This window comes from Anomaloglossus baeobatrachus, chromosome 3, assembly GCF_048569485.1.
Source record: "Anomaloglossus baeobatrachus isolate aAnoBae1 chromosome 3, aAnoBae1.hap1, whole genome shotgun sequence".
Lineage (NCBI taxonomy): Eukaryota > Metazoa > Chordata > Amphibia > Anura > Aromobatidae > Anomaloglossus > Anomaloglossus baeobatrachus.
Window position 1 is genome coordinate 155,917,081 of NC_134355.1, and position 25,825 is coordinate 155,942,905.

The window sequence follows — 25,825 nt, forward strand, 5'->3', positions numbered from 1 at the left end:
TGAAGGACATTGACTTTGCCCGTTAGTACTCCAGCTACCGTGTACCTAAGCCTTCTGGTGGGGTGATTAGACAGTCCCTGTATAGGGGTTAGCGCCGAGTTACCTCACTGGGGGAGTCCTGTACACGGCCCAGAGGATCCACTACCACCTGGACCTAACAAATGGCACAATAGGGGACCAGGATGGAACATTGGTAGTGTGTGTGTGTGTGTTTAATGGCACAATAGAGGACCAGGATGGGACATTGGTAGTGTGTGTGCATGTATGTAGAATTGCACAATAGGGGACAATGCTGGGACATTGCTAGTGTGTGTGTGTGTGTGTGTGTGTGTGTGTGTGTGTGTGTTTAATGGCACAATAGAGGACCAGGATGGGACATTGGTAGCGTGTGTGCATGTATGTAGAATGGCACAATAGGGGACAATGCTGGGACATTGCTAGTGTGTGTGTGTAGAATGGCACAACAGAGGAAAAGGATGGGACATTGCTAGTGTGTGTGTGTGAGAGTAGAATGCCACATAGGGGACCAGGATGGGACATTGCTGGGGTGTGTTGAATGGCACAATATGGGACCAGAATGAGACATTGCTAGTGTTTGTGTGTAGAATGGCACAAAAGGGCACCAGATTGGGATATTGCTAGTGTGTGAGTTTGTAGAATGGCACAATAGGGGACAAGGATGGGCACATTACTACAGGATGGGCACATTACTACAGGAGGGGGACAAGGATTGGGCACATTTGTAAAAGGGGACAAGGATAGGCACATTACTACAGGATGGGGACCAGGATGGGTACATTATTCAAGAAAGTGAACAGGATGGGGGACACTACTAAAAGCTGTTAGCCAAAATTACTATATGGTGCTGATTGTAAAACTATATTAATTACAAGAAGGGGATAAAATGAAACAAGAAAAAATAAATAAAGCATGTAATTATTTTTTTCCCATCAAAAATGTCATATATATATATATATATATATATATATATATATATATATATATATATATACACACACATACACACACACACAGTACAGACCAAAAGTTTGGACACACCTTCTCATTCAAAGAGTTTTCTTTATTTTCATGACTCTAAAAATTGTAGATTCACATTGAAGACATCAAAACTATGAATGAAAACATGTGGAATGAAATACTTAAAGGTGTGAAACAACTGAAAATATGTCTTATATTCTAGGTTCTTCAAAGTAGCCACCTTTTGCTTTGATTACTGCTTTGCACAGTCTTGGCATTATCTTGATGAGCTTCAAGAGGTAGTCACCGGAAATGGTTTTCCAACAGTCATGAAGGAGTTCCCAGAAATGCTTAGTACTTGTTGGCCCTTTTGCCTTCACTCTGCGGTCCAGCTCACTCCAAAGCATCTCGATTGGGTTCAGGTCTGGTGACTGTGGAGGCCAGGTCATCTGGCGTAGCAACCCATCACTCTCCTTCTTAGTCAAATAGCCCTTACACAACCTGGAGGTCCAGTTGATGATCCAGCTAAACGCAAACCGGATGGAATAGCATGCCGCTGCAAGATTCTGTGCTGGCCATGCTGGTTTAGTATACCTTCAATTTTGAATAAATCCCCAACAGCGTCACCAGAAAGCACTCCCACACCGTCACACCTCCTCCTCCATGCTTCACGGTAGGAACCAGGCATGTGGAGTCCATCCGTTCACCTTTTCTACAAAGACACGGTGGTTGGATCCAAAGATCTCAAATTTGAACTCATCAGACCAAAGCACAGATTTCCACTGGTCTAATGTCCATTCCTTGTGTTCTTTAGCCCAAACAAGTCTCTTCTGCTTATTGTATGTCCTTAGCAGTGGTTTCCTAGCAGCTATTTTAACATGAAGGCCAGCTGCGCAAAGTCTCCTCTTAATAGTTGTTCTAAAGATGAGGTGTGTCCAAACTTTTGGTCGGTACGGATTTTGGGCCCGCTTAAAGGTGTGGATGTTAGGAATTAATCGGATTGTTTTTGGTAAAGTGTTCCAGTGCATGGGCGCAGCTCGTGAGAAATCTTGACGGGAGTGGGAGGTTCGAATTGTTGAGGATGTCTCATTAGCAGAGCGGAGGGTACGGGTAGGGTGATAGACAGAGATGAGGGAGACGTAAGGTGGTGTGGAACCGTGGAGAGCTTTGTGAGTGAGAGTGCTAAGTTTATGTTGGATTCTGTGGCAGATAGGCAAACAATGCAATTGTCGCGGGCGGAGAGGGGTTTTTGAGAACGCCGCTCGCCTGGGGGAATCTCTAGCGCTCGGGATCGGTGCTTCTGCTCCTCGGTGGCTCGAGCACAGGGCCAGACCCGGGGCTCGAGCAGCGTCTCCTCGCCCACAAATGAAAAGGGGAGGTTTGGTGGGGGGATGTCGGTTGTGACGCCACCCGCGGGGTTGTGGTGATGGTGGGCACCACCGCTGCTGCTGACGGGGGTTCCCGGGAGTGATGGCGGTAAGAAGCTGAGGTGTTGGCCCCTCCGTGGGTAGGGGCGGTTGGTCCCGGGGCTCCGGTTGGGGGGATGGATGGATGTTGGTGGGTAGGGGTTAGGTGTAGGTGCAGATGAGGAGAGGCCGCGCGGAAGCGGGGCAGCGATACGGTGCAGCGCTCTGCCGGATGGCACTGGTGTACTCACTCAGGTAGTCAATAACAGAGTCTCTGGTAAACCAAACGGCTGGATGGACGGGGCCCGCAGTCTGCAGCAGCGTCTTCACTCTCCCCGGACGGGTTGATGGCGGCTGTCTTTCCCTGCACCTGTGTGTAAATGTTTGACCCCTATGGATTTCCATGGGTGGTCCGCTCCCCGGCATGTACGCATCGGGAGAGCCCGTTTTGCCCGCAGGTGCTGGCCCTTGGATCTCTGGCCGTTGGCGGTGGCTCTTATCCGGATGGGTTGGGCTGTTGCCTTCTGACGGGACTTGGGTGGGAATGAACCCCTGAGGTCCAGACCGCAATCAGAGAATTTGACCGTTACGGCAGCTTCCGAGCCTAGTCGGGGTCTGAGTACCCTGCCTTGGTGCTTAGCTTCACTCTGCTCCCCAGTTCGGTACCGGCAGGCCACCGCCCGACCCCGGTCCTACGGTTCCGCAGACGTCCACTAACTCCTGCAGACGGCCACCACCGTCTGCCGACCTTGCTGACTGTGCCTGGGCTCTGTCCCAGACACACACAGTCTCTCCACTTTAACCTCCAACACTCCACTCCCTGCTGAACTCAACTCCTCCACTCCACCGTCTACTACAATCTCCTGTCTTTTCCCGCCTCCAGGCCTGTGAACTCCTCGGTGGGTGGGGCTAACCGCCTGGCTCCGCCCCACCTGGTGTGGACATCAGACCCTGGAGGAGGCAACAAGGGTTTTGTTTGACAGATGTTCCCTACCAGGGAAGGGTGTGTGTGTCATGTTATTCTGTGACCCCTGGGGTCCAGGGCGTCACACAATGACTTGCAAAGAGCAGAGGCATCAGTGAAGCGGTTGGAGAGGAAAATGATCCTGGCTGCGGCATTCAGAATGGATTGGAGAGTTTAGTAACAGGGAGACCAAATAGTAAAGAATTACAAAAATCCAGGTGAGAATGAATGAGCGACAGTAAGTTTTTGCAGAGTCAACGGTAAGAAAAGGACGAATTCTAGAGATGTTTTTGAGGTGGAATTGACATGAACGAGCGAGTGAACGAATATGGGGAGTGAAGGAGAGATCGGAGTCAAATATAACCCCAACACAGTGGGCGTGCTGCGGGGGCGTAATGGTAGAGCCACATACACAAATGGTAATATTGGGTTTTGGAAGGTTAGGAGAGTGAGGAAACAGGAGAAGTTCAGTTTTTGACAGGTTCATTTTTAGATAGAGGAAGGAAATAATGTTGGAGACAGCGGACAGACAATTGGTAGTATTTTGTAATAATGCAGGGGTGATGTCAGGAGAACATGTGTACAGTTGGGTATTATCAGCATAGTGATGGTACTGGAAACCAAATCTGCTGATTGTTTGTCCAATAGGGCCAGTGTAGAGAGAGAAAAGGAGGGGGCCTAGGACTGAACGCTGAGGAACCCTGACCGTAAGGGGAAGAGGGGAGGAAGAGGAGCTGGCAAAAGATAGAGTGAATGAGCGGTCAGAGAGGTAAGAGAAAAACGAAGAAAGAACGGTGTCCTTGAGCCCGATAGAGCGGAGCATAGTGAGGAGGAGCTGGTGATCCACAGTATCGAATGCAGCAGAGATATCCAGGAGGATCAACAGGGAGTAGTGACGATTAGATTTAGCTGTTAGTAAGTCATTAGAAACTTTAGTAAGGCTATGTGCGCACGTTGCGTAATTACATGCAGTTACGCTGCGCTTTGTAGCGCAGCGTAACTGCATGCGTCCTGCGCACGTGTGCTCTTCAGATCGCTGCAGAAATTTCTGCAGTGACTGTACGCAACGTGCGCACATAGCCTACGAGCAGTTTCAGTAGAATGTAAGGAGCGGAAATCGGATTATAGAGGGTCAAGGAGAGAGTTATCTGACAGATAGCGGATTAAACGGGAGTGGACCAGGCGTTCCAGGAGTGTGGAGATGAAGGGGAGATATACACATGTAGCTGAGACCCTCAGGGCACTACAGGGAACTGCATCCTCTTGGAGATGCAGGGCCTAACCCATGGGACCTGGAGTACCAGTGCCAATTCCACAAAACCAAAATATAAATCCTAGTTCTCCTCTCCACACTGAGCATAGAGGGTTAACCACATAAGGGGGTGGTCGCCGTGGGAACGAGTCCCTCAGTATAGCCAGCCTGGTGGGAGGGGTCCGTGAGTTGAGTGGGAAAGTGGAGCACACAGGAGAGGTGTGCGGACGTGACAGAGCTAGGTCCATGTAACGGTGACCCCGGGGGCACAGGAGAGAGGTCGCCAGGACATGTATCAGAGATACCGCTGGGACCGGAGTACGAACGGGGCACAGGGCCCTAGGTCAAGCGCAAGTTTTACACTATTTGGCAAAAACCTGCCTGGTGAGGACACCTTCACCGAACCAAATAATCCAGGGGCATCAGCAGTAAACTAGGATCGTGGTTCAGATACTTACCTCCTCGCAGGGTCCGCACTGCCCGCCGTACGGAGGAGACTGTACCCCAAAAGGGACAGTCTGGGCCCCCAAATGCTCTACGCTACGGGGACTCAATCTACAGGGAGTGTCGGGGACAGAGCAATCTGGGTCACTACATTGGCACTGGTCCTCCAAGGGACCTGAACCAGCAACCCGTGGGTCCACAGTGAGTAGAGACTGTTAAAGACAACCTGGTGTGGTCTCCGTTATTGCCTCACTACATCTCTCAGGCACTGCCCAACTTGTGGACGGCCTAACACCATTGCTGCAATCACCAGCAACTCTGGGAGTACCTACATTCAGCAGTGGCGGTTCTCCATCCTTAACTGCAACCCGCAGGTGGCATCACATGACAATAACTTTTATCTCCCCTGTAAAAACCCCTCATTAACAAAAGGGGCCCAGGGCACGGGACCGGGCAACGGCCACCATAGTGACACTCCCGTTTGCAACCGCCCGGGACCAACTACCCCATATGCCTGGACGCTACACACATATATACAGTCATAAGAAAAAGTTTGGGCACCCCTATTAATGTTAACCTTTTTTCTTTATAACAATTTGGGTTTTTGCAACAGCTATGTTAGTTTCATATATCTAATAACTGATGGACTGAGTAATATTACTGGATTGAAATGAGGTTTATTGTACTAACAGAAAATGTGCAATCCGCATTTAAACAAAATTTGACCGGTGCAAAAGTATGGGCACCCTTATCAATTTCTTGATTTGAACACTCCTAACTACTTTTTACTGACTTACTGAAGCACTAAATTGGTTTTCTAACCTCATTGAGCTTTGAATTTCATAGGCAGGTGTATCCAATCATGAGAAAGGGTATTTAAGGTGGCCACTTGCAATTTGTTCTCCTATTTGAATCTCCTATGATGAGTGGCATCATGGGCTCCTCAAAACAACTCTCAAATGATCTGAAAACAAAGATTATTCAACATGGTTGTTCATGGGAAGGATACAAAAAGTTGTCTCAGAGAGTTAAACTGTCAGTTTCCACTGTGAGGAACATAGTAAGGAAATGGAAGAACACAGGTACAGTTCTTGTTAAGCCCAGAAGTGGCAGGCCAAGAAAAATATCAGAAAGGCAGAGAAGAATGGTGTGAACAGTCAAGGACAATCCACAGACCACCTCCAAAGACCTGCAGCATCATCTTGCTGCAGATGGTGTCAATGTGCATCGGTCAACAATACAGCGGACGTTGCACAAGGAGAAGCTGTATGGGAGAGTGATGCGAAAGAAGCCATTTCTGCAAGCACGCCACAAACAGAGTCGCCTGAGATATGCAAAAGCACATTTGGACAAGCCAGTTACATTTTGGAAGAAGGTCCTGTGGACTGATGAAACAAAGATTGAGTTGTTTGGTCATACAAAAAGGCGTTATGCATGGAGGCAAAAAAACACGGCATTCCAAGAAAAGCACATGCTACCCACAGTAAAATTTGGTGGAGGTTCCATCATGCTTTGGGGCTGTGTGGCCAATGCCGGCACCAGGAATCTTGTTAAAGTTGGGGGTCGCATGGATTCAACTCAGTATCAGCAGATTCTTGACAATAATGTGCAAGAACCAGTGACGAAGTTGAAGTTACGCAGGGGATGGATATTTCAGCAAGACAATGATCCAAAACACCGCTTCAAATCTACTCAGGCATTCATGCACAGGAACAATTACAATGTTCTGGAATGGCCATCCCAGTCCCCAGACCTGAATATTATTGAAAATCTGTGGGATGATTTGAAGCGTGCTGTCCATGCTCGGCGACCATCAAACTTAACTGAACTGGAATTGTTTTGTAAACAGGAATGGCCAAATATACCTTCATCCAGGATCCAGGAACTCATTAAAAGATACAGGAAGCGACTAGAGGCTGTTATTTTATTTCTGCAAAAGGAGGATCTACAAAATATTAATGTCACTTTTATGTTGAGGTGCCCATACTTTTGCACTGGTTAAATTTTGTTTAAATTCGGATTGCAAATTTTCTGTTAGTACAATAAACCTCATTTCAATCCAGAAATATTACTCAGTCCATCAGTTATTAGATATATGAAACTGAAATAGCTGTTGCAAAAACCCAAATTGTTATAAAGAAAAAAGTTAACATTAATAGGGGTGCCCAAACTTTTTCATATGACTGTATATAACAAACAAAAGTGCACGTTTGTTATAATAAATCAGCATAAAATGTTAAATACTGATCCGAAAGGTGTAGTGAAAAAAAAATATGGTACCAATAAAAATGTCACTTTGTCCTGTAATCAATACAGCCCCACAAATTGTTTTTTTTTCTACGTGTGGCGCATACACACAGCAGAGTTTGAGACCCCTGCACTAGATCATATATGATTATCTCATAAAATTAAAGAGGATTTAGTTATGTGGCTAGATTTGCTCAATAATTTCAATGGTCGCAGTTGTTGGCAGCATGATTTTAATTCAGCTGACTCTAAATCTTTGTACTTATGCTGCAGGAAGTATCAGGTACGGTGCATTTTGTAATGGTATTTGGGCTGCTGATTTCTGGCCTTCATCTTGGATTAATAGCAGACTAATTAACAATAATGTTCTTTTAGAATTATTCCCCGTACTATTGGCTATTGTTATTTCGGGTATATACTTAACAAATAGAAGAACTTTACTATGCTTAGATAACCAAGGGGTGGTTTTTTGTCATCAATACTTTGTCATCAAAATGCCTTCATACGGTCAAAATCCTCAAACATTGAGCTTCATGTTGCATCAAATATAATATTTGGTTAAAAGCTTATTATATCAAGGGGAAAAAAGAATTGTATATCTGATACTCTACAATGGGAAAAAGTCCAAAGTCTGGCACCAGAGGCTGAACAAGAAGGGATACCTTTGCCCACAGCACCTTTGGGATTTAATTTGTGATTGACCCTTCTTCACATTCAAAAGTAGCAGAACATGGGCAGATTATTCGGCCACATGGAGAGACTGGAAACATTTTTGTGAATCAATTAATTCGGATTTCTCAAAGCAAAGTTGAAATTTTATTGCAAGTTGTTGAATTGTTGCTTTCTTGTTCTTCAATTTCTAAAATATTAGCAGGGGTTTTCTTTCTTTTTGAGATGATCAGGTAATAATGCTTTAGCAGACATTTTCCGGTAAAATAAGGGCTATAGAAAGGTAGTTGGTAAGCCAGATGAGGTCTGCCCACTTTATGATAACCTTTTAATGAAGTTTTGGTGTGTGGCAGATGAATACTGATGATGTGAAACTTGTTTATTCAGGATGGCTTTTGTTATTGCGTTTTGCTGCTCTGAGAATAGGGGACTTAGGGCTCATGCGCACGTTGCGGGGTTTTTTTGCGTTTCCGCAGCGTTTTAAGCTGCAGCGTCACATTGTCAAAATGCATGCGTTGTGCTTCCCCAGCAATTCTATGATAATCCTGCAAAATCTATGCGCACAATGCTTTTTTAAACGCAGCGTTTTGTCAAAAACTTGACAAAATCTCTGCGTTTAGAAAAGCAGCATGTCACTTCTTTTGTCCGTTTTGGCAGCGTTCTACACCCATTGAAATCAATGAGTTGTAGAAAAACGCTACCAAAATGCTAAGCGGTGCGTTTGCACTGTATTTTTTTTGCGATCCGCATGTTTTTTTGACATAACAAACACTGGTCTTTCGGTCTCTCTCTCAGGCTACGTTCACACATCAGTTTTTTGGCATCAGGCACAATCCAGCGTATGCCTGATGCAACGGATCCGGCGCAGAATATGCAAAAACGGATGCGCCTGATCCTTTTTTTGATGGATCCGGGACACCTGATCTGTCAAAAAACGGATCCGGCGCATCCGTTTTGTCCGTTTTTTTGCTGTATCTGGTTTTTTTCAATAAATTGGAGCATGCTCAGTTTAAAAAAATGGATCCGGCAGCCGTAGGCTTCCGTTGTAAATCACGCCGTATCCAGCGTGATACGGGTTTTTTTTCAGAGACAAAAAAACGTTAAATGAGACGTTCCATCCGGCCGCTGCATTGAGTAATTACGCCGGATCCGTCAAAAGCCGGATGCAACGCAAGGTCATCAGGCACAATCCGGCGCTAATACAAATCAATGGGGATAAAACGGATCCGGCCGCTGCCCCCCTTTATCCGCCACCGCTCTCCCCATCAGCCGTTGCCCCCCTTCCCGATCTGATGCCCGCTCTCTCCCACCTCTCACCCTCCTGCATCTGCTGCCCCCTCCCCCACCTCTCACCCTCCCGCATCTGCTGCCCCCTTCCCCACCTCTCACCGTCCTGCATCTGCTGCCCCCTTCCCCACCTCTCACCGTCCTGCATCTGCTGCCCCCTCCCCCACCTCTCACCCTCCTGCATCTGCTGCCCCCTTCCCCACCTCTCACCGTCCTGCATCTGCTGCCCCCTTCCCCACTTCTCACCCTCCTGCATCTGCTGCCCCCTATTCCACCTTTCACCCATCTGATGCATCTGTTGCCCCCTCCCCCATCTGCTTTGATCCTGCTGCCTAGATCCATCCTGTAAGGTAGATATTCCCAATCTTACCTTCCACCCTCCCTTCCCCTCCTCACCCCTCCCTCCCCCTTCCCGCCCTCCCATCCACCGCCGCCCCTCCATATGCCGCAGCCCCATCGATCTGCCTCCATCTCTCCTGTGATCCTACTGCTGTTTTGATCCATCCCGTAAGTATTGTTCGTGGCTCTTTTCTAACCATCTCCAATCCCACCTACCACTTTCTCTCCACCCCTCCGCTTGCCGCCAAGCACTGATAAGCTACCGGATTGGCTGATCAGTTACGTAATTGCTCGAGTTTTTGCTTTTTTTGTGTACCCTAAAAAAAAAAAAAAAAAAAAAAAAAAAAAGACAAAACTTGAACAATTAGGTACCTAATCAGCAGGCGTCCAGCGGCCGTACTCAACTTTGGACAGGACTTCTTTTTTCCATGAAAATTGAAAAGAAGGAAAATTTTTCAGCTTACCTGCCGCAGGGTTGCTCGAGGGCTTCAAGTTCAAATTTTCCAAAAGATGGGCTAAGTCTGGAATAATATAGGCAATAAAGAGGGAGTGAAAAGGGCATGGCACCAATGAAAAAATATAAAAATCAAGTATTTATTGGATTACATAAAAAAAGATACAAAAAAATTAAAGTGTGCATTAGAGCACCTTACGCGTTTTGGACCACGAAAAAATATATTAAAAACAGTCTTTAATCATAGGTGATCTTGCCCAGCATATGGCTGAGGATGTAAATGCAAGGAATGGATCAAACATCCCACCTAGTCTCACCCTGTTTGCAGCACATCCGTGCGTGCGTACTGTTTTTTTATGCCATGGGGGGGTCTAGTTTCCAAAATGGGGTCACATGTGGGGGAGCTCCACTGTTTCAGCACATCAGGGGCTCTCCAAGCGCAACATGGTGCGGCTAAAGATTCCAGCTAATTTTCCGTTCCAAAAGTCAAATGATGCGCCTTCCCTTCGGAGCTCTGCCGTGCGTCCAAACAGTGGTTTTCTGCCACATATGAGATATCAGCGTACTCAGAACAAACTGCCCAAGAAATTTTGTGGTCCATTTTATCCTGTTACCCCTGTAAAAATTAAAAAAATGAGCCTAAAATAACATTTTTGTGGAAAAAAGTACTTTTTTGTTTTTATGGCTCAATGTATGAAGCATGTGAGGGTTCAAAGTGCTCTTTACTCATCTAGATGTATGCCATGGGGGGGTCTAGTTTCCAAAATGGGGTCACATGTGGGGGAGCTCCACTTCTTCGGCACATCAGGGGCTTTCCAAACGCAACATGGTGCGGCTAATAATTCCAGCTAATTTTCTGTTCAAAAAGTCAAATGACGCTTTTTCCCTTCCGAGGCTTGCCATACGCCCGAGGTATCTGAACGCTCAGAAGAAATTGCCCAATACATTTTGGGGTCCATTTAATCCTGCTACCCTTGTAAAAATACAATATATGAGGTAAAATGTTCATTTTTTCCTTCCACATTGCTTTAGTTCCTGTGAAGCACTTGAAGAGTTAACCTTCTTGAATGTGGGTTTGAGTAGCCTGAGGGGTGCCGTTTTTGGAATGGTGTCACTTTTGGGTGTTTTGTGTCATGTAGACCTCTCCCTCAAAATCACTTCAAATGTGAAGTGGTCCCTAAAAAAAGTGGCTTTGCAAATTTTGATTTAAAAATGAAAAATTGCTCCTAAACTTTGAACCCCTATAACTTCCTTATAAAAATTTTCCCCAAAATTGTGCTGATGTAAAGTAGACATGTGGGAAATGTTATTTATTAATTATTTTGTGTCATATGTCTTGCAGGTTTAAGAGCAAGAAAATTAAAACTTTGAAAATTGCATAATATTCAAACTGTTCGTCAAATTTTCGATTTTTCCACAAATAAACGCAAAAAATATTGTCCTGAATTTACCACTAACATGAAGAGCAATATGACACAAAAAAACGGATTTTTGTGTACTCACCGTAAAATCGTTTTCTCTTAGCCATCATTGGGGGACACAGGACCATGGGTGTTATGCTGCTTATCCATAGGAGGACACTAAGTAGATGCAAAAGCATAGCTCCTCCTCTGCAGTATACACTCCCTGGCCAGGCCAGGCAGCGTCAGTTTTTGTACACAAGCAGTAGGAGAAAAAAAAAATCAGTAAAAACTTCTCAACAGAGGAACAAGAGAAAAGAAGAGTCAAAACCAAATAAGGTACTGAGAGAAGCAAGGCCCAACAGGGCAACAGGGTGGGTGCTGTGTCCCCCAATGATGGCTAAGAGAAAACGATTTTACGGTGAGTACACAAAAATCCGTTTTTCTCCGACGCCTCATTGGGGGACACAGGACCATGGGACGTCCTAAAGCAGTCCATGGGTGGGAAAAGTAAAAAAACAAGATAAGGCAACCCAAGGAGTAGGAACCAGTCCCAGGCAGCCTGGAGCACCTACTGAGAGAGGTGCTCTACTGCCGTTTGCAGAATTTTCTTACCCAGATTTGCCTCAGCTGAAAACTGGGTATGGACTCTGTAATGCTTTGAAAAAGTATGCAGGGTAGACCAGGTTGCAGCCTTACACACCTGTTCCACTGAAGCCTGATGCCGAATGGCCCACGAAGCGCCAACTGCTCGCGTGGAGTGAGCCCGCAGTCCACTAAGAATGGGCTTGAGTTGCAAGCGGTAGACTTCCTGGATCGCAGAGCGAATCCAGCGAGCCAGAGTTGCCTTTGAAGCTGCCTGTCCCTTCTTAGGCCCCTCAGGAATGACGAACAAAGAGTCTGTTTTCCTAAAGGGGGTTGTCCTGGATATGTAATATCTGAGAGCTCTGACGAGGTCTAACGAATGCAGAGACCTTTCCACCCTATGAACTGGGTGTGGACGAAAGGAAGGCAGAACAATGTCCTTGTTCAAATGAAACGGGGTAGGAACCTTTGGAAGAAAATCTGGAAGGGGGCGTAGAACCACCATGTCCTGGTGAAAGATCAGAAAAGGCTCGCGGCAAGAGAGTGCTGCCAGCTCCGAAACCCATCTGATGGACGTAATTGCCACCAGGAATGTTACCTTCCAGGACAGAAGAGCAAGGGAGGATTCCTTGAGAGGTTCAAAGGGACATCTCTGGAGACCGTCCAGAACGAGATTGAGGTCCATTGGGTCCAGCGGCCGTTTGTACGGGGGAACTAGATGGGAAACACCCTTGAGGAAGGTCTTGACTTGCGGTTTTTTGGGCCCTTGGGTCAGCAAGACTGGGATGTCTGGAAGGCGACGCGGTACGTTTGCGAGCATTTGTACTAATTCGGCGTAGCAGGCGCGCCTGGGCCAGTCCGGTGCAATCAGTATCACCGGGACTCAATCTACCTTGATCTTCCTGATTACCCGTGGCAGCAGGGGTAGAGGTGGAAATATGTAAGGCAGGCGGGAGTGGTGCCAGGAGCAGACTAGAGCATCCGCGCCGATGGACTGCGGGTCGCGTGACCTGGCTATGAACGCGGGTACCTTTGCGTTCAACCTTGAGGCCATTAGATCCACGTCTGGTGTGCCCCAGCGAGTGCAGATGTGTAGAAACACTTCTGGGTGGAGAGACCATTCTCCGGCGGCCAGGCCTTGGCGACTGAAATTCTGCTGCCCAGTTCTCTACCCCCAGTATGTGTACCGCTGATATCACCGACCCCGTCGACTCGGCCCAGCTGAGGATCTTGTGGGCCTCGAGATAAGCCGCTTTGCTGCGGGTGCCCCCCTGCCGATTGATATAGGCTACAGCTGTCGCATTGTCCGAATGGACTCGAATATGACGACCCGCTAGCAGAGGGCAGAACGCTCTGAGCGAGAGGAAGATCGCGTGGATTCCCAGGATGTTTATGGGTAGGGAAGACTCCTGGGGCGTCCAACGTCCTTAAGCAGTGTGGTGCCGGTACACTGCTCCCCAGCCTAGGAGGCTGGCGTCCGTGGTCAGGACCAGCCAGTTCACTGGGAGAAAAGATCTCCACTTCGATAGGGATGAGGACCGAAGCCACCAGCGGAGTGCATACCTGACTGAAGGCGTCAGGTGAAGATGTTTGTCCAGGGAGAAGGGGCTCTTGTCTCAGGCAGCTAGAAGGACTAGCTGCAGTGGGCGGAGATGCAGTTGAGCAAAAAGGTACTGCCTCCATAGCCGCCACCATCCTGCCGAGCACCTTCATGCTGAATCGAATGGAGCGAGACGGAGGATGTAGAAGGCAGCGTACCGCTTGTCGAAGAGCGATCGCCTTGTCCTGAGGGAGATAGATCAAGCCCCTACGGGTGTCCAGGGACATGCCCAGGAAGGTGATGGATCGTGCTGGGACCGGGGATGATTTGTCTAGAATCAGTAGCCACCCTAAGCGGGATAGGGTGTCCAAGATGATCTGTACGCTGGTTGAGCAGTCGCGTAAGGAGAGGCCTTGATGAGGAAGTCGTCCAAGTAAGGGAGAACGACTACTCCCCTGGCGTGAAGGACGCTCATGGCGGCCGCCATGACTTTGGTGAAGACCCTTGGTGCGGTGGCAAGGCCGAAGGGTAGGGCTACGAATTGAAAATGGGAGTCCTGAACTGCGAAGCGGAGGAACTTTTGGTGATCTGGAGCGATGGGTATGTGCAGGTACGCGTCCTTGATATCTATGGAGGCGAGGAATTCCCCTTCGACCATGGATGCAATAATGGACCTTAGGGACTCCATTCTGAATCTCCGTACGTGCACATGTTTGTTCAGGTGTTTGAGGTCCAGGATGGGTCGAACTGACCCCATACTTTTTGGGGACCACAAAGAGGTTGGAATAAAAACCCCTGAACTTCTCGTCGTCCGGGACCGGTATATCACTCCTGCTGTTTGGAGCGAGTGGATTGCTGAGAAAAAGGCCTCACGTCGTTTTTGAGTCTTTGGGGGGTTTGAGAGAAGGAACCGACTCGGGGGTCTGGTCCGAAATTCTATGTGGTCACCGGAAGACACAAGGTCTTGCACCCATTTGTCGTCAGAGGCGGCAGCCCAGATGTGTTGAAAAGAGCCGCAGTCGAACCTCCTACAATGAGTGTGTCTTCCGGGGCGCCAAAGGAGGGGGGAAAACGTCGTGGACGAGTCTCCCTAGTCCTGGACTGTTTCGGTCTAGGCTGCCATGACGTGGGTTTCGGGGAGAGCTGAGGAGGTCGGTCCCTGCGTAGTCCGCGGCTGGTGGCAGAGCGGGATGTCGACCAACCAAATGAGTTCCGAAAGGAGCGGAACAAGGACTGTGGACGTCTGGTGAAGGTTGTCCTGGGCTTCAGCTGGGGAAGGGAGGTACTTTTTCCTCCCGTGGCGTCAGAAATGAGCTTATCCAGACGTTCGCCAAACAATCGGTCTGGAAAAAAGGGAAGGCCCGTGAGAGACTTCTTGGAAGCAGAGTCCGCTCGCCATTGTCGGAGCCAGAGAGCTCTACGGATGGCTATGGCATTTGAGGCGGCAAAAGCTGCGCAGGTAGCAGCATCAATGGAGGCCTGCATGAGGTACTCCGCCGCAGCGGCAATTTGAGCTGTTACCTCTGTGACGGAATGAGGGAACTGGGATTCCTCAAGCGAAGTGTTAAGGGAGTCTGCCCAGACCGAGATCGCCTTTGCGACCCACACAGAGGCAAAGGAGGGCGAGAGGGAGGAACCCGCAGCCTCAAAGGCAGAGCGGGCGAGGTGCTCCACCTGTCTGTCTGTCGGGGGAGAGGGGAGCCAGCACGATCTGAAAATGGCATGCATCATATAAAAAGTGCAAATTCACAGATTTATTCCAACTGTACTGTAATATGTAATATGGGTACTTGATGGAGGAACCATCGGATAATGACAGGAGCGTTTTTGTGGCAAGGCGGGAGACCGGGGGGGTCGACCGAGGACGGATCGGCCCAGCCCTTAGGGGTAGGTGGGGCAAAAGGGTACCGGGACTCCATGAGTTTACGGTTACCGAAGCGCCTGTCAGGCTTCTCCCTTTGCTTTGTGAGGATATCCTGAAACTCTGGGTGATCAGCGAAAACCTTTTGGGGTTTCCTTGCCCTCTTAAAGGAGACCATGTGGTCAGTGGTAGTGGATGGGGGATCCTCCACATGCAGAGCTTGGTTGATTGCTGCTATAAGGGAGTCTATTGCAATTTGATCATCTGGGGAGGGTGAAACCAAGGAATCATCCTGGTACAAACAGCATTCTCCCTCCTCCAGCTCTTCAGAAGCCGTGGAGCGTGTGGGAGAGCCTGCCCTGGGTGCTCCCAAGGGAGAGCCCGCTGGAGACACCCGGCCGTGTGCTCTTTTCCTGATCCCTGCAACCGGTGAAGCATGTGCCTGGATTATCTCAGAAGGATCATCCATAGGGGTATCCTCAGGCTGCGTTCCGTCCAGGGACCCAGAAGGGTGTGGAGGACGACATTGCATAGCCAGCACCAGGTTCTGTGACAGTTTTTCCATGGATTGGGACAGAAACTGTGCCCATTCCGGTGGGCTGGGAGCCCTAGGCTCTGGGCTGATGGTTGCGGCGGTGGTGGCAGGGGGGTCTTGGGGAGCTATAGGGACACAGGACTCACAGAGAGAAGAGGTGTGTTTACGTGGTAACTCAGCGTGGCAGGCAGTGCAGGCTGAATAATAGACTATGTGGGCTTTAGCACTCTTAGTGCCCTCAGAATTCTGCATGTTCCTAATAGGAGTATGCCAGGAGGGGGAGCAATGCTCAGCAGAGCTGCAAGTGAAGCAAGCACCTTACCCGAATCAGCTTATGGCCCTGTCCTCAGGAAGGATGAAGCTCTATGGAGATCTTCGCACGCATTCCTGAGGGGGGCGGGGCTTATCGCGGCCGTGGGGGTGCGGAACTTAGCGCTAAAAGAGCGCGAAGATGAAGTCAGTGTGCCCCCCTCCCCCCGCTGTGGGTAGTAAAAAACGGCAGGAAGGGAGCTTCTGATAGTTTTCCTCCCTCTCCCTCCAGTCAGCACACAGCTTGTCGCTGGTGGTTATCAGCCGGCTTTTCAACTAGAGCAAATAAACAGAGCAAATAAACAGGGTGAGTCCCTGAGCTCTGTGCACTCCCCCTGCCACCAGGAAATTATCTGTGCAGATTCTCTGCAAACAGGAGTGACTTCCCCCTCCTCCAGCCAGCAAGCTAGAGAAAAGTTAACCCTGTGTGTTCAGGATCCTTCTCTCCTCCTTGCACCCAGCAAGGGACTTTCTCATAATAAATACTGTAGATGTCCTGGGGCCTTCCCTGCAGCGTCTTTTCTCCCTTTGTCTGGGAAACCAGTCAGGGGGGATCTCAACTTAAACACTGCTTTCCAGGCAGTGAAAATAGCAGATTCGTCTTGCTGTGTCCAGTCACGCCGGTGCCATATTAAACTCAGAGCCTGCAAAGAGGGGCTGAGGAATTGGTGCCATATTCAACTCAAAACCTGCAAAGAGGGGCTGAGGAATTGTGCTATAGGGGCATAGGCCTCTACCCTGGGCTTTGGAAAATCGGTGTCTGTGGAACCCGTCGTCCAACCCAGGATCCAGCGTCGCAGGAGGGGGTACGTGGAGGCGACACTCCACGTTCCCGCCCGTTGATGGTAGTGGGAGATCGGTCCCAAAAGGAAACCGTCGCCCTCAAAAAATAAAAAACCTTGAAAGGAAGTGCCTCCTACAGACACTAAGCTAAAACTGAGGCTGCCTGGCCTGGCCAGGGGGTGTAAACTGCAGAGGAGGAGCTATGCTTTTGCATCTACTTAGTATCCTCCTATGGATAAGCAGCATAACACCCATGGTCCTGTGTCCCCCAATGAGGCGTCAGAGAAAAAACAATCTCAGAATCACTGGGATCCGTTGAAGCGTTCCAGAGTTATAAACTCATAAAGTGACACTGGTCAAAAATGCAAAAAATGGCCAGGTCATCAAGGTGAAAACAGGCTGGGGACTGAAGGGGTTAACTTTGCACGCAAGAGCCTATTTTTGCCTTCGTGACCAGGCCAATATTTTTATATCAGACCAGTGTCACTTTCACAGGTTATAACTCTGGAACGCTTCAACAGATCCCAGTGATTGTACTTCATGACACTGGTAAATTTAGAACAATATTTTTTGCATTCATTTGTGAAAATATTGGAAATTTGGCGGTAATTTTGCAATTTTCAAACTTTTAATTTTTATACCCTTAATCCAGAATATTAGAGCACACAAAATAGATAATAATTAATATTTCCCACATGTCTACTTTACATCAGCGCAATTTTTGAAATATCATTTTTTTTTTGTTTGGAAGTTAGAAGGGCTCAAAGTTTATCAGCAATTTCTCATTTTCCCAACAAAATGTACAAAACCGTTGTTTTAGGGACAACATCAGATTTGAAGTGACTTTCAGGGGCCTAGGTGACAGAAAATACCCAAAAGTGATAACTTCCTAAAATCTGCACAGAAACTAAAGCATGGTAATGCATGATACTGTCAGATCGCCTGTCAGACCCTGCTGCAGGCTGGGCCTGACAGGCGCAGAGGTCATCATGTGACGTTCGGCTGACAACCCTCAGCTCCCCTGTGATCATGTCATGAGGAGCCGGAGAGGTAAGAGAAGGAGCGCACTGATTCTGACTTCTATGTGTTGCAATCGCAATTGATTGTGGCATATAGAAGATTGCAAAGGGTTAACATCATCAGGTCCCGATGATGTCTCTCGTCTGAAGTACCATTCTTCACCAGAATCCCAGCGATTGTAGCGCGCAGGGGTTGCGACCTCATCTTGACCACAGACCGTGAATAAATGTTGGTGCTGCACAAAACCGAGCAAGCGCAAACATTGATTTACCATCGGCAGTCATGAACAGGTTAATATTAATATACAGTAGTTACCCATTCATTTACTTTTTGCATTTTTTTATTTGCCTTGTGGCATGTGTCCTTATACTTTGTACTTCATATTTCTGTTTACAATATAATATGGGCATTATGCACTTTATAAATGCTTTTTATTAAGATTCAAATGTCTTCTTTGTTGTTTGTGTTCTATAATTGCTGCTTATATATTATTATGCCCTTCCATCATATTGCACTTACGTTACAAGCACACTCCGCTTTCACCATACACTTTCTAACATGCATTTTCACTAACATCTTTCAAGCCTCTCTCTAATATATGTAGTTCTCCTCTTATGTTCTTAGTATATTCACTTTGCTTTGCACACGGGGCTGGGAAGAAGGAAGGCGACTGACCAAGATGGAGGAGGCCCCAGACCGAGAGCAGTGACATCCATTGGACTGGACCGCCCCATAGGTGAGTATAATGAAGGGTTTTTTAAGTTCTACAGAGCGGCCTGGGCTGTTATATACAGGATTCTAGTATGCTGTATATAGGAGCTCACTGGTGGGGGCCGCAGGATATAAGGGAAAATCCTGGTGACAGGTTTCCCTTCGTTCACTTGGATTTCATTTCCTCTTGGGTTTTTCGTTATGTTATTTCAAAGCTTTTTCTACTTTTCTTCAATTGGTTTTGAAACATAAATGTGATTTTGGAGGGTGTTGCATTATCTGGACAATTTACTGTTCATTGGTCCTGCTGAATCTGATCCTAGTACGGTTTAATGGCTAAATTACAAGACTTAAGGCCCCGTCACACGCTACGATATAGCTAACGATATGTCGTCTGGGTCACAGAGTTTGCGACGCACATCCGGCATCGTTAGAGATTTCGTAGCGTGTTACATCTCCGAACGACTGTTAACGAGCAATAATACTCACCTTATCGTTGCTCGTTGACACATCGTTCATTTTCATAATGTCATTCCTCCTTCTGTGCGCCGGTTGTTCATCGTTCCTGAGGCACAACACATCACTATGTGTGACACCCCGGGAACGACGAACACAGCTTACCTGCGTCCCGCCGGCAATGCAGAAGGAAGGAGGTGGGCGGGATGTTACGTCCCGCTCATCTCTGCCCCTACGCTTCTATTGGGCAGCCGCTGTGTGACGTCGCTATGACGCCGAACGTCCCACCCCCTTCAGGAAGAGGATGTTCGCCGCCCACAGCGACGTCATTAGGGAGGTAAGTACATGTGACGGGGGTTAACGACATTGTGCGCCATGGGCAACGAATTTCCCGTGACGCATACATGACGGGGGCGTGTGCGATCGCTCTTGCGATCGCACGATATATCGGCGCATGTGGCGGGGCCTTTAGTGTCGCGGATGGGTGCCGCTGCGGCAACCGGGGCTGCTCGAGTGGCGCTTGGATCTGGGATCGTGTCTGGGGCTCGAGTGGTGACCGGACCCGGGGCTCGTGCAACCGCCCGTCCACTTACACAGTGAAAGAGGGGGGTATTTACAGAGGAGATTGTCTGTGACATGGGTTGCGGTGATGGGATGGTGGCACCGCCGCTGCCTCTCGGGGCAGGCGTCCGGGACCGATGGTGTGGGGGCAGCAAGGTGATATCCCCTCCACGGGTAGGGGAGGTGTAGTCCCGGGGCGCAGTTGGGAGTTGTGGTGGTGGCAGGGATAGCACAGTGGAACGCCGTCCGCAGGATTGGACCGGAGGGGACTGGTGTACTCACTCTGAGGATGACGCAGTAACTTCACACAAGTCCGTAAGGTAAACCAGAAATTGCCGGTGTCCGTGGGCCTTTGGTGGGTGGTGCTCAGATCCCACACCCGGTACAATGAAGCAGAGCCCTTTCTCCTGCGCCCAGTTGAAAGTCACTTTAAGGCTGAGGCCACACGGGGCACTACTGCGATGCTCGCATGAGACTCGGCTCGCGCTGGAAGCACAGCAGGAGCCGAGTGTCATGCGAGCGTGCCTGCGTCTGAGGTCCGACCCTGCGAGCGGACCTCAGCTGCGGGGGGCGGGCTGCCAATGCGGAAGGGCGGACCAGCACTGCACAGGGGCGGGCCGGCACGGAGGAGGGGAGGGATTTCTCTCCCACTCTCCTCCGTAGCCGGCTATTGCCATTCTCGCTCTGCACGCGCGGTACACCGGAGTACCGTTAGTGCAGTGCGATTTTTCTCTCGCCCCATTCACTTGAATGGGTGCGAGAGAAAAGGGTCTCACCTTACAATTGCAGCATGCTGCGATTGTTTTCTCGGTCCGATTAGGGCTGAGAAAATAATCGCTCATGTGCGCTGGTCCAAGGAGAATGCGATATTTTATTGCACTCCACTCGCACCGATTTTTCTCGCCGTGTGGCTTAGGCCTAACTCCTCTGCTTGGAACGGGGGAAGTAAACTTCCCTGCACTAGTCCGGATTCCCACTCACAATACCGGCGGGCCACTACCCTGCCCCGGTCCACTTCGGGTTCCTTCCTAGAGCAACTCGTTCCAGCGGTCCCGGAACTCACTTTCCACTTCAGTTCCCTGAGCTTACTCCTCACTTCGGCTCCCAGAACTTGGCTCACACTGCACGCTGCCACAGCAGCCCAGGAGCTGCAACCCCTGTCTGCTTTGCTCTGCTCTCCACTTACTTCCAACTACTTGTTTCCTCCCAAGACACTTCATATCCCCTGAGTGGGCATCCCTACTGTTCTAGGGGGAGGGGGGGGGGTCTGTTGGATTGTACCAGTGTGGGATCAGGTGGATTTACCAAGGAGGAGTGAGTCCTGCACCCCTGTGGTAGATGAAGTCCTCTGTGCCACCCTGGTTTTGCCAGGGCGGCACATTAGCAAATTACTTTGGAATTCTGTTAGCTGTAAAGAAAACTGTACAACCTTGTTGTCAACTTGGGTTTTTAGTTAGTAGGCTATGTTCACACACTGCGTTTTTTACCTGCGTTTTTGGTGCTTTTTTGCTGCAGAAATTTCTTCAGAAATTCTTGTAACCTTTCTGCAGACATTCCCCAGCAAAACCTATGGCAAAAAAAATTAGCTGTGCACACACTGCGTTTTCTTCTTCAGAAAATTCTTTCAGTAGATTTTCTTAAGAAAAAGAATGAGCATGTCACTTCTTTTCTGCAGCTAACTGCGTTATTTGCCATAGATAATGGCACAATAACGCAGGGAGCAACCAGCGGTAAAAACGCACCAAAAACGCACCAAATCGCGGTAAAAACGCAGGTGCGCTAATCCTTCACTCAAGAAATTTCTTAAGAAATTTTCTTGAGAAAAATCCTTTTTCTAGTGTGCACATAGCCTTATTATAGACTCAGCTCAGATGGAGTGAACACTTCCTGCATTAGGCTACATGCGCACGCTGCTTTTTTTGCTGCTTTTTTGGCTGCAGTTTTGTTGTCAGAACTTTCTGACATTTGACTTCCAAGCAAAGTCTATGAGAAGTCAGATTTGTCATGCGCACATTGCAGTTTATTTGTCAGCGTTTTTTTGTCAAAAGTTTGTGACAAAAAAAATGCAGCATGTTCATTCTTCCTGCGTTTTTGTCAACATTTGTCACCCATTGAAATCAATGAGGGCATCAAAAACGCAGGAACAATGCATGCTATCAAAAGTGGTGCATTTTACCTGCCTTTTACCTGCATTTTTGGTACCAAAAACGCAGGTGATTTGTCAGGAAGTGAGGTAACAGGCAAGTGGAAACCCCATTGTTCCATGCTAAATAGTGTAGGAGCAGAACTTTGGAGTGCAGCAGAAGACATGACCTGGTATCAACGTATGCAGATTAATGTAAGGAAGCTGATTGAATTGGTAAGTATATTACCAAAATTTCCACTGATAGTCCCGTCCTCCACGTGTTCCCCGAAGTACCACTGTCCCCAGCGTGCACGCACAGGGGAAATGATGTGGAGGACGGGACTATCAGCGGCGGCGGCAGCGAGAGGGGTCCATCATCTCCCCTGTGCGTGCACGCTGGGGACACGGTACTTCGGGGAACACGTGGAGGACGGGACTATCAGCGTCGGCGGCAGCGAGAGGGGAAAAATCAATGTTTTCAGCTGCCAATGTCCATCCCCCTCTCGCTGCCGCTGATAGTCCCGTCCTCCACGTGTTCCCCGAAGTACCGCTGTCCCCAGCATGCACGCACAGGGGAGATGATGGACCCCTTCTCGCTGCCGCCGCCGCTCATAGTTCCGTCCTCCACGTGTTCCCCGAAGTACCGTTGTCTCCAGCGTGCACGCACAGGGGAGATGATGTGGAGGACGTGACTATCAGCGGCGGCAGCAGCGAGAGGGGAAAATCAATGTTTTCAGCTGCCAGAGCCACCAAATGAGGTGAGCCGCGCGATCAGATGAGCTGTCACTGAGGTTACTCACGGCCACCGCTGGATTCAGCGGTGGCCGTGGGTAACCTCAATGACATCATCAGTTCATCCCGCGGCTGTCTTCATTTGCTGCGTGGAGCTGACAGGAGCGGCGGTGTCTGCTGCTGCTCCGGTCACCTCCATGCAGCAGAGCTGGAAGCGACGCTGGACCATCCTGGATTACGCCGGACATGGAGGGCTTTGTCGGGCTTATTAAATGGGAGAACGAGGGAATTTGTTAGTGTTTTTTATTTCTAATAAAGGATTTTTTCAAGTGTGTGTTTATTTACTGTAACTTACAGATTAATCATGGAAGGTATCTCGGGGAGACGCCTGACATGATTAATCTAGGACTTATTGGCAGCTATGGGCTGCCAATAACTCCTTATTACCCCGATTTGCCAACGCACCAGGGCAAATCGGGAAGAGCCGGGTACTGTCCCAGAACAACCGCATCTAATGGATGCGGCCATTCTGGGCGGCTGCTGACTGATATTGTTAGGCTGGGGGGCTCCCCATAACGTGGAGCTCCCCATCCTGAGAATACCAGCCTTCAGCCGTATGGCTTTATCTGTCTGGCATTGAAATTGGGGGGACCGCACGGCGTTTTTTTAATTTATTTATTTATTTCTATGCGCCATAGTGACACGCCCACCGGCTGCTGTGATTGGGTGCAGTGAGACACCTGTCACTCGGGGGGGGGGGGGGGGGCGTCGCACTGCAACCAATCATAGGCGCCGGTGGGCGCGGGAAGCAGGGAAAATGTGATGGAATAATGAGCAGCCGGCATTTTCAAAAGAGGAGAAGCCGCCAGAGCAGTGTGACAGCCGTGCAGTGCCGCGCCAGTGATTGATGAGTATAAAGGAGGGAGGGAGGGAGAGACTGACCGACAGAGAAACTATTTACACACAGTCTGGGCATGCCCAAAAACGAAACCGGCGCCGGCTTTCGTCATATGATCCGGCGTCCATAGGCTATCATTATAAAACACCCCACCAGACCCGTATTTTTGCCGGGTACAAAAACGTTCCCCTCAACGTTCCATCCGGCCGCCGGACAAGCAAATTTTGCCGGATCAAGACAAGCATTATGGGCTTGTTTGAACTGAAAAATACATGAAACAATTGTTGACAAAACTGCTGCCAAAAACGCACCAAAAAAGCAGCAAAAACGCACCAAAAAAGCACCTACATTTTTTGTGACATTTCCAGGCTCTTTCTGACAAGGTGCAGTTTTGGCTGCAGTTTGTGAACACGAAAAAGAAGCAGCGTGCGCATGTTAATTAAGCTAAAATTCATATTCATAGATTTTTTAGCTAGAGAAAAATGTACATTGAAAGAATTGCAATGTTTGCTAGCCCTTTTTAATTTTGCTTTGTGTATAATTCCAAAGGGCAGAATTTTTTAGTACGTTAGTATGATGCGACAAAGAAAATCCTTTCCACAAGAGCGGAGGTCTCAAACACGCAGTCCGCGGGCCGCTCCCAGGCTGCTTCTTGCGGCTCACAGGCAAGTGCACCCCTTGACGATCACGACTGGTGCAGGGTCCGCAGCCGTCACTGCTCCCTGCTTTATTTCAGATGAACGTCTTATTTATGTTCTATCTGCACTAGTCCAATGGCAGCCACTGGCCAATCAGAGGCAAGTAGATTAGATGACGCATTAAGGCTGCTTTCACACATCAGTATTTTGCAATCAGGCACAATTCAGTTTGTGCCTGCTGCAACGGATCCGTCTCAGATTGTGCAAAAGAAGGGAATTTTGTTACTTACCGTAAATTCCTTTTCTTCTAGCTCTTATTGGGAGACCCAGACGATTGGGGTATAGCTACTGCCCTCCGGAGGCCACACAAAGCACTACACTAAAAAGTGCAAGGCCCCTCCCCTTCTGGCTATACCCCCCCGTGGTATCACGGGTTCTCCAGTTTTAGTGCCAAAGCAAGAAGGAGGAAGCCAATAACTGGTTTAAACAAATTAACTCCGAATAACGTCGGAGAACTGAAAAACCGTTCAACATGAACAACATGTGTACCCGCAAACAACAAAAAAATCCCGAAAGACAACAGGGCGGGTGCTGGGTCTCCCAATAAGAGCTAGAAGAAAAGGAATTTACGGTAAGTAACAAAATTCCCTTCTTCTTCAGCGCTCTATTGGGAGACCCAGACGATTGGGACGTCCAAAAGCTGTCCCTGGGTGGGTAAAGAGATACCTCATGTTAGAGCTGCAAAACAGCCCTCCCCTACGGGAATGTCACTGCCGCCTGCAGGACTCTTCTACCTAAGCTGGCATCCGCCGAAGCATAGGTATGCACCTGATAATGTTTGGTGAAAGTGTGCAGACTCGACCAGGTAGCTGCCTGGCACACCTGTTGAGCCGAAGCCTGGTGTCGTAATGCCCAGGACGCACCCACGGCTCTGGTTGAGTGGGCTTTTAGACCTGAAGGAACCGGAAGCCCCGCAGAACGGTAGGCCTCCAGAATTGGTTCTTTGATCCATCGAGCCAGGGTGGCTTTAGAAGCCTGCAACCCCTTGCGCGGACCAGCGACAAGGACAAAAAGTGCATCGGAACGGCGCATGGGCGCCGTGCGGGAAATGTAGATTCTGAGTGCTCTCACCAGATCCAGCAAACGTAAGTCCTTTTCATACCGGTGAACCGGATGAGGACAAAAGGAAGGCAAGGATATATCCTGATTAAGATGAAACGAGGAGACGACCTTAGGGAGAAACTCCAGAATGGGGCGCAGCACTACCTTGTCCTGGTGGAACACCAGGAAGGGAGCCTTGGATGACAGAGCTGCCAGCTCCGACACTCGCCGAAGTGATGTGATCGCAACAAGAAACGCCACTTTCTGTGACAGGCGAGAAAAGGAAACTTCCTTCAGAGGCTCGAAAGGCGGCTTCTGGAGAGCAACTAGAACCCTGTTCAGATCCCATGGATCTAACGGCCGCTTGTACGGGGGCACAATATGACAGACCCCCTGCAGGAACGTGCGCACCTTAGGAAGACGTGCTAGACGCTTCTGAAAAAACACGGATAGTGCCGATACTTGCCCTTTAAGGGAGCTGAGCGAAGAGCCCTTTTCTAACCCCGATTGCAGGAAAGAAAGAAAAGTGG